The following is a 10,679-nucleotide window of genomic DNA, read 5'->3' as shown; positions in this document are numbered from 1 at the left end:
GCAGATTGGGATTTTCACATTTGTCACCGCAGATCATGATCTCTGTTTTAGGCTCCTATAGTGGTATCTTTTATGCTCTGCAACTAGTTTTGTTTTCTATTTTGTATTCTTCTACATTATTAGTATTTTTGTTATTTTATATAGTCATTTGACTATAGTACAATTAAAAGGGATTTTGTTTTAATCTTTCAAAATATCACTATGAGTGTAAATAGAATTATTGATCACATGTGTTGATGTTTTAAACCTTTGAAAAATGGCACTACTAAATTTTGTTTTATTTAAGTCTTTTAACTCTAAAGCTAAAATGGTAGCTACAAAGGGGATACCTCCCAAACACTAGGAGCCTAAGACAATTGGAATCTAATTATATTTCTGAATGCTTTGTGCATTTGCATTGGTACTATTCTATTATGCAATGTCCTATCTAATATTTGAATTTGATGAGTATGGCTTTGTTTTTCCATGAAATAAAGTTAGTATTCGATTCCCTAATGTGCAACAAATAAATCATGGTGATTAAGTTGTGAAATCCTCCCCCCTCATCTTTTTTATAAGTTTTTTTCATATGATATTTTAAATATAGTATTTTTTTTTTCTTATCACAATAGTGGGATTGGAGGGATCTATCAATATTTGGCAACCAAATTTGATTCAAAATGTCAGGGCATCACCATCACTCCAAGCTCAAAGGGTCAATTCTTTCTCTTCTGCTCAAGGTGTAATGCCCCACTACTCTAGACTTTTTGGACCATTAACGAAACTATACATATAAATTCTTACTAAAACTTACATTTGCGAAAATACCATAATTTTATTAGAAAACTTATAGAAATAAGAGTTACTTACATAAATACCAAGAAGGATATGGGATCCCATTGTCTTTAAAAACAAAACATGATTTAAAATGAAAGGAATTACATAAGAAGTGCGGAAAATACATGTAAAACCATAAAAAGTAAAACAAGACTACATCCTCAAGAAATCGAACTCTCGACTCCTTGACTCCATTCACCATCGATACACATTCTCTAAGCGTCCACGAATCTTACCGCCTCTAAAGCTATTTTCCTGCACATAAAAAAAAAAGGAATGAGCCTAATGCCCAGCAAGGAAAATCTAACACATAGTCATAAACATAAATTTCATAATAAACATAAGGACATATTATAACACTTATTACATACACTTATTATAATGGTCATTATTACTTGGGGTCCCATAGACTAAACAAGTCATATGCCCATGAGATTAGTGGGGTCCTACTAGCTAAGTAGGTCATATGCCCATAATCTATTTGGGGTCTTGTTAGTCTTATGGGTCATATGCCCAAGCCTACAAACATACATATTCATAACATATTTATAACATATTTCATAACATAACACATAAGATAACATAAGCATAAAACATATAGATTCTATCCTATTTTCCTTACCAAAGTTACCGGGATATGTGGACAGTGTTGGGACTATGGAACACTCCTAATAATTATTATGAAAAGAGTGAGTCAAATGAAGAAAAAGAGATGAAAAGGAATGGGAAGACTAAACCATTGAGAAACGTACTTACCAAAACTTATGTGCTCAAGAACTTAGATTTCCTAACCAAAATAAGAATGAGGTTAGGAGACTGAGTTGAAGGCTATGAGAAGAAAATAACATAAAACAAATGAACTAGAGTTTTGGTTTACCTCAAAGACTTGTAAGACCAATCTACACCACAACCGAAATACTATAGAACCTTACTTCCCAAAGTGTTTGATAAGCTTATGATTTCCCCAAACCAGGTGTTTACACTCTCACACTCACTTAGCACTTGCAGCCTCTGAACTTAGAGCAAAAGATGAATAATGGCTGGGTACTAGGTCCTATTTATAGAGTTTAGGAATGAAAGGATCTTGATTTTACTTGAATAAAAATAATAGCTTTTTAGGTGAAAAATATTTGAATAATCGTTCAGCAGAGGCTGAAGACTCGTTCAAAAAGATGCTGGACTTATCAAGAGGTTGAATGGCTGAAAGGGAAATGATTTCAAAACATTTCAAAATACAATGATGGAGGCGATATATCGCCCCCTGTAGGCGATATATCACCTGGGCCAGTATGCCCGAGGCAGTCGTGCATTGTCTCGTGTTTTCCGTATCTACGTGCTGCGATATATCGCCCCCTATGGCTGCGATATATCGGCACACGCTAATTAATTAAACACAAAATTACACATTTTTAGCTAAGTTTGAATGGAGTAAACATCCTTGACTAAGCCCTCAACGTATTCAAAGCTGCTGACTAACCTTATAGCATTCAAACTTTACTCCTTATTAAATTAAATCCTCAAAATACTTAATTCTTAATCACCCATTCATAACATGTGCTTAAAATCCTATTGGTCCTCATCTAAACCTTATAGTATAATAAATATTATCTTAATATCAGTCATATTAATCAAACCTTAGGTTAAAATTAATATTCTTAAACTATAGGTTAAACTTAGAAAGTCTATAAGTACTACTATGAGTGTCCAAATAATTCCCGGTCTGAACCAAAAATCCACAGTTACAAAGATAATACTAAACATACTATAATACTACTAAATAATTAGCTAAGTAAAGTTCTTGGACTCTACACAAGGATTGGCCACTAAGGTTTCCCCCTCTCTCGTTAATTTTTTTTCCTCTTGTATTTAATTTTCGTATATTATTTATGTTAATGTTCCATAAATATGTCATCACTGGGATCTAGTGATGAAAGGGTTTCAAGACCTAATTATGTCATCACTGATTTTCTTTTCCCCATCTTTCAATTGTTCATTCTCTGACACTTGTTAAACATTTTTTCGTTGGGCAATAATATTGTTGAAGTACAATTATTTCTATTAGTTAAACCCATTAAAACTTACTAGTGATTTTGATAATGTCTGCTATTATTGTCAATGACCTCAAAATTACTAGTTAGATTCAACATATAATGCAATGCAAAAGATTAAAACTTTGTACTCCCTTATAAGTGTTATCATTATGGCTAAACAAAAAGTCAAATCAACAATAGAAACCACAATAGTTATGATTCAAAATCCTACTCATAACTTATTATGTCACAATAGTTATATGATCCCTAAAATTAACCTCCTTTTTTTGTAGGTGAAAAAAACAATAGAATTGCTCTAAACTTTCTAATTCTGAATGTATCATAAAAGTTTCAGTCACTAATTTTAGGAGGAAGTTTTTGATAAATAGTAGAGAAACATTATTAACAAATATGCATATATTATATGTCTATACTCACGTGCATTATATAATTTTGATACATTTAAATAATACATGGAGGAAACACCCTTGTTTCGATGAATACATGTTATGTGTGTTTGGACTGCATGTTTAATGTTTATGACTTACACTTTAGTGTGCCTTCCATTTCTGTAGTTTTTGAGTATGTTTTGATGCATACATGTTATATATATACATACTATATATGACTTCTTTGATAAGGTTGTATAAGTGGCATTGAAGGTTATATTAAGTATATTTTTGGAAAGGTGGACCTTTAATTTTCGAGTAAAATATTTTCAATTAACATTTTATCATTATTGTTGTTGTTGTTTTGGTTTGGTATTCCTTATTAATGCTATTAATGCTTTGTGTAGTAAAGATTTTTATCATAATATATTGAGACTGTCATGTTTACTTCACTTTTTCTTTCTGCTTTCTGTCTATGTAAGGTACATACATATTGCTTATATACTCTTTCTCTCGATCTTCTAGCTCCCTTGCATACATTTTTAACATATAGACACTCAAAGGCAAAGGCAAGCACATGTATGTGAATTTGCACAAGCTTAAATTCTTAATATTTATTTTTTTAGTTTTTGAGTATGTTTTAAATCTGATCTATGATGCTCTGTTTTTTGTGATATTTTTGCTCTCCAAGTGTTCTAGTTATTCACAATCATATGAGTAAAATATTTGTGCTATTGTGTGATTGATTTAGCTTAAATGGGTTTATTAATTTTGCAGGTATATACATTTGTGCTACAAGGGTTGTTTAACTATAGTTATAGGTCAAATTTTATATCTTTATCTAATTTTTGATGATTGATTTGGCTGGGTTTTGTGGTAACGTTGGCTTAGTTTTGTGCCAATTTTGGCTTAGTTTTGTACCAATTCTGGTTTGGTTTTGTGCTGGTTATGGTATCTTGGAAGTGATTGTAGACATCTTTTTGCTTTCCTTTAGACCACACTTTTAATTTGTAACGTCATTGTAGACAAAACTTAACGTAATTCCTTAGTATTAAAAATGCATGATCTATATGATGTATACTTGTGCATAATCTATATTTGTAATCTTAACAGATACCTTCTGGAGTACTATAAGTATAGATTCTAATGTTCGAGCTCCTGATGCACCTCTCAAAGCATTGAATATGAGTGACATAGCCAGGAAACGCATAAAACATGAACCAAGCTGCCTCGGTAGAGCATGTTAGAAGTAAGCTTTCTTTCTTTCACTGGGTTGATGCCCTTATTTTCTTAGACATTCAAATTTCAAATGTTTATGAGTTTTATTGAATTAAGTAAATAAAAGTCTTGGTAAATATAATATCCTTTGATCTGGATATTGTTGATTAGTAGCTACTAGCTAGAGAAGCTTTCTCTATTTATTTGTTTAATGATAACTATGTTTAAACTTAATAGACATTTGTACATGAGAATGGCCTCAAAATCGAATCAGTATAGGAATTGAAATGCTATGATTTTTTCACCAAATTAGAGTGTTGGAATGATTTTCTTCCTGAATTGGTTTTACTACAAGATTATTAGGCTCAATTACTTCCTGCTGTCTTTTTCTTCATTTTATGTAGATTATTACCAAAAGTTTACACAAAACCAGAGATTTTTTCTCTATTTATATATATATATTTAAAAATCTAGTTGCATCTGTGAATCTATTTGTTATTTGTTTAATAACCTCTTGCTTTCTTTCTATCTTTGTTTTTGTGAGTTATTGTGTGACAGATTGTACTTTTGGGCTCCAAAAAGATATCTGATTCAGTTCATGAAGTTTCCAATGCTTTACTAAAGAGATTGCTTCTTGGACATGAATTTTGTTTTATTTTCAAGATTGTCTCTAAGGTACAATCTTTCTAAATTTTATTATTGTAGTGGTTAATTGTTATTATCATTATGTTTTATCATTTGGTTTGTGTTTTATCATGACACCATTTCGTTTTAAGAATTTCACATTGGGCAGAATATACAGAATTTCTTTGTTTGCCTAGTCATTAAAGATAAATACAACAGTTATTTTATTTCTTCTTCTTTCCCTAAATCCCATTAGCGTGATGACAGTAATTTTGTGACCAACCCATTACTATCCAATACTTAGAGACATCATATTGTGTGTTATCATTTCCTGAAATGAATTGTGTATTCCTTGCCTTAAATATGTATATATTTTTAAATTTTCTTGTTGTGATAAGTTTAAGTGTAAATTTTTTGCAGGTTGATTAGTTAGTATTAATTATTTAAATTTTATTGTAGCTAAGCAAATGGACTCACAACAAAGACAAGTGCACAAAGGATGATGAATTGAAGGATGGAGCAAGTTTCATGCATGGTTTACTTTTGTGTATCTTGTAATGTTTCTGTCTTTCATTTTTGAAGTAAAAAATGTTCAAGATTATACAATTTTATTATGTTAGGCTTTCAAACTTAAGTTAGAACTAAGATCTCATGAAGTAGACACATTCATGGTTTGAATTAGTTATTGTTTAATGTAATACTTATGGTTTATCAATCTATTGAGAATTACATTTTATGATTAATTTTGATTTTTTTTATCAAAATACAATAATGAAAATCTTTCATAAAAAAAACCTTATAAGTATACTTATCAAAATAAAATTTAAAATATATTATCCACACTAAAGTAACAAAATTTTATTATTAGACTTTTAATATGTTATGATTTAGAAACATATTATAAGCGTAACAAATTGTTATGAATTATATAATATAACTAATTAAAAATGCTATCAAAATAATCAAATGTAACAGTTGAAAAATGTTATGCAAAAAGTATAAGATTAAACGTCAAATTTATAACCAAATACTCTAACTAAATGTTATTATTTGAATATTATAGCAACTAAAAATGTGTTATTGAATAGTTTAAGATAACATCGAATATAACATTCAAATACTGTTATAGAAAACACAGGACTTTTAATAACAGGGGCTATGTTAGCGTTTTAAGAAGCGTTATCAATACTCCCGGTTAGCAGTTTTTAAGTGTTATGAATACTATTTTTTCTTGTAGTGTTAGTTTCACACCTTGAAATCTATAAATAGGACCTAGTACTCAGCCATTTCACTCATCATTCAAGCATTGTTCAGAGCCTCCAAGCTGCTAAAATTACTATAGAGAGAAACACTTGGGTTTTGGGTTAAAAGCTTTTCTAAACACTTGGGAAGTAAGACATAGAGTTATTTCGATATCGAGGTATAGATCAAGTCATAGTTCATTCAAGGTATTTGTTGACCCAAGATTTGGCCAACTGACACGGAGTCGAAATGTGATTGATATGAACGAATGTATAGAGAAGAACGTAATGACAAAAGTAAAGAAAACACAGCAATTTATAGTGGTTCAGCCCCAAGATCTGGTAATGACCTACGTCCACTTAGACTGATATTGATATATGAACCAGAAGGGTGATCAAAGAACCAGGGTTCAATGAGTTTCACTAACCTCTGAAGAACAATACAAGTTTACTTGGCGAATTACTATAGTTTCGAATGATTCAAAAGCCAAAAGTCCTCTCCTTTGAGCTATCTCTTGCTATTTATAGGCTCAAGAAGGGTTACAAAAGATTGTTACAGATATTATTTCCTGAATAATCGGATACCCAGAAGATTTTATGAGATAAATTCGGGATTCATAAAGATCTTCCCATAAATGTTGCCTTGTACACGGAACCATCGACCAGACTGGTCGCGGGTAAGACGGGCTTTCCCTGCTTCTACGGTGTCTTCTGGTCGATGCTCTAGCAGACGCTTCCTGATGTCAGCCACGTGTCCAGAGATTACTGGCCACGTCACCAATGCTAATTTATTGGATAACATTTGCCCCCCAAAGTTTATTTACTACGAACAGTAAATAAACTTTTGGACGAACGACTCTTCGGTAACCCCTCCTGACGTGTCAGAATCCTTCGTGTGTTCTTGAAAAAAGCAACCCACTTCTGTCTAATCATGTCTTTTCGGTTCCCCAGAAACGATTTCGACCGCCATCCCGTTTCCCCATACTTCAAAAAAGGAAGCCAAATGATTACACTTTTTTAATATCAGAAACAAACTTATATAAGACTGTCAAAGCCTCTTCTTTCTTTTTACGCACGCCATTGTCTTTGCAGAAAACCCTAAAAACCAGAGCTTTAAACTTCTACGGAGACCGTTTTCTTGCGCTTCCAAGACTCAGACCGTGGGCTCCTTAATCTCCGAAGACCTTTCTTCCACCTCTACGATCACTCTTCTCGGTAAGTTTTCGAAATCCCATGCTTCTAATTTCTCGTGGTGCATGTTTCTGATGGTGTACTGTTTAAGTTTTTCCGTTTCTAGTTTAAGATGCTGGTAGACAGAATGTTTTGTAGGCACAGTAGAGTTATGAGTTAGTTTAAAATCCAGGATCATGCTTTTTCGGACGTAAAGCCGAAGTAAAATTTTGATTTTCAAGCTAGTTAAAAAATAAATGTTTCCCGCCCTAAGGGGAGTTGAAAAAGCTTTTCCAGAAAAACTTTTTACTTTCACCCTTTGATCCGTTTTTCAAACTGTTCGTGTAGAAAGATTTAGCTTCTTATTAGAATGTTGTTGTATAAAAGCCTAACTTTTATACTCGACCAGCGTTATTCTAAAAAGCCTTTTAAAAGTTCCACATCCTCACCTCCCCATTCTTCTGTTTGCAGATTTTAATGCCAGATTTGTGGGGAGGTGAAAGACCCATCGACGACGACCTTCTTGCCCAGCTGCTCAAGGGAGAAGAACAACCAGCTGACCGTGTCCACGAGATTCCTTTCTCGCGATCCTCTTCCAGACCCCAACCTTCCTCTCCAATGGCTCGCTCCAAGTCTTCTGGCAAGAAAAGACCTGAGTCCGGAAGCAACCCAAATTCTCCTGTCCAGCCTGATTCGCAGGCTCGGGTTCCCTCGACCAGTGGTCGAGAAAATCTCGTTCCTGACCCTAATATCCAAATTAGGGCTCGCCCTCATCATCAAAATCCGCCTGATGTCGTGTGGTATACTTCCCCAGCCAGTTCAGTGACCCCTCGAATGGTCGCTAACTGCTTCAGAAAATTCCCCCTTACGGGGGTAACCATTATACGTCCTACCGCAGACCAGAGGGCTAACCTCCCAGGAGGTGCAAACAGCGCCTGGTCCTGGTATCACCTTGAGGCGGGAGCTTACCTCCCTCTTCATCCCTTTTTTGTGGGGGTGGCCAACTATTTTGGTGTCGCCCCCTTCCAAATAACTCCGAACAGATATAGGATGCTGGCTGCACTCCATATCCTGTACAATCTTAACAAATGGCCAGAACCTTCGCCCCACAAGGTCAACTATCTCTTCGACCTCAAGTCTAACCCACAACACAACGGGACAGGCTTCTTCCACTTCTGTCACCAGGAGACCGGCCGGACGTTCTTGAGTGGCACTACCCATATATCAAACGTGGGGCACTACAATAAGGAGTATTTCCTTACTCCAGACATAACCAGCAACAACTTGGCCTTTGCCCGAGGAGGTAGGAGCTTGTCCTTGACTGGTCGATACTTTAACCTAAAGTTTTCTCCTTTTATTTTTCTCAAACTTTAATCTGTTTTTCAGGCCCTTGGTTACGTCCGACCCCAACACCAGACATGGTGTTGAGGTCCAACACTCTGGCCAGGATGTCTGATGCAGCAAAAAGTGTCAAGACCCTGATAACTGAGAAAAACTTGAGGCTGTCTTGCCTCCTGGCTCCTTGCCATGAATTTAGAGGGTCCGTGGTGGACGAAGCCACTACCGAGGGGGTTCCCGAGCAGCAACCTCCTGTACCTCCTCCTCAAAGGAGGCCTACGGGGGTTACAATCAGGGAACCCACGGGTAGCCCTTCCGCAGAAAGGCCTTCTGCTCCCCAAGGCAAGGGGAAACAAAAGGCCAAAGAGCCTATTGTTGACTTGGGAGAATCCTCCGACGATAATGGTAAAGTTATTTCGCTTTTAAACGGTTTGCCAATTCCCTGTCACTTGTTTGACGGGGATGGTAACTTTACATATGCTCCAAATCTAGGGCCAGACTTCTTCATGCCAGATAATGAGTATATGACTAATAGAGTCAATAGTGTAGCGACCAGTAGTTGTAGCTCGGGTATTTACTTTGTTACCTCCTTTCAGTTGTCTAACATATTTTCACCTGCCTCCTTTTTTATTAACTTGCTATGTTTATCTGTATGCAGATATGTCAACTCCCAACATCTTTGACATGTACTAGGCCGAGGATGAAGAGGAGGTTCCTCAACTCCAGCGGAAGCCTAAGAAGAGAACTAGTGAATCCAGCCGCGGCCCTCCAGCCAAGAAGGGTCGAACAGAAGACCTTCCCCAGGACGTGCCAACTGAGCAAAGTCCTGCGCCAACATGGCAAACTTCTACCCCTCCTCCAGTTCCTTCCGAGCAGCAAAATGCTCCTGCCCTGTCGAATCCTCCAGCCGCACCTGCCAGAGAGCAGCTTTCTCGTGAAGAAGCTCATGGGGCCAGACTCATGAGTCGTGCCATTCGATCTGCCAGGGACCGCCTTGATCACATCGGCAAAGGCGACCGTGTTAGGGCCGCAATGGTCCAAGCTGAAGAGCTGCCATTCGACCAGATCCTGAACAGGGCTCTGAACGAAATCTCCAGCGTAAGTACTTCTTTATTTTTCAAGCTTTAGTTTTTTAGTCCTCATGATAAGTTCTAACTCCTTTTTTTTTCTTTATTTACAGGCCTTGCTGCCTGCCACTACTGCTCGTACCCGAGCCCAGGCTTACCTCGAGCAGGTCGAGGCGAAAGCCATCGAGAGGTATCAGGTGAAGGCGACCGAGGAGCTTTCGGCTGCTGAGGCCAGGCATGCCAAAGAGTTGGAGGCAGTGGTCCGAGAGAGGGATGCGGTGGTGACTAAGCTATCGGAGGCTGAAGCTGCGAAGGACGCTGCAGTCAAGTTGAGGCAGGAGTACCGAGATTTCAACAAAGCCCATCTTCGCGAAATCAAGCATCTGGGGGAGGTGCTCAAGTCTAAGGATGAGGCTATTGTCACCCTCGGGGGCAAGGTGAAGCAGTTGAAGCTTGACAACTCCAAGTATCTGGAAAAGTACAAAAGGACGACACTCCGATGTTTCTACAATTTCTGGAAGCATAATCAGGGTGCTGACTTTAGCTACCTTTCAGAGGAAGTCAGAACTGCGGAGTTGGCTCGATGCGCTGCCCAACTGGCCGAAGAGGAGGCAAGAGCTGCAACCCCTGCCACTCCAAGCATCGCTGGTGTAGAAGAAGAAGTTGTCGAGGACGTGACTAACCAGGATGCTGCCCAGGACCCTCCGGCCCCGAATGCCTCTTGAATTCTTCTTATTTATTTTTCCTTCTTTCCTTTACACGACCCACGGGTCGTGATGTAAAAAC

This window comes from Humulus lupulus, chromosome 4 (assembly GCF_963169125.1).
Source record: "Humulus lupulus chromosome 4, drHumLupu1.1, whole genome shotgun sequence".
Taxonomy (NCBI): domain Eukaryota; kingdom Viridiplantae; phylum Streptophyta; class Magnoliopsida; order Rosales; family Cannabaceae; genus Humulus; species Humulus lupulus.
Note: the sequence above shows the minus strand (reverse complement) of the source record.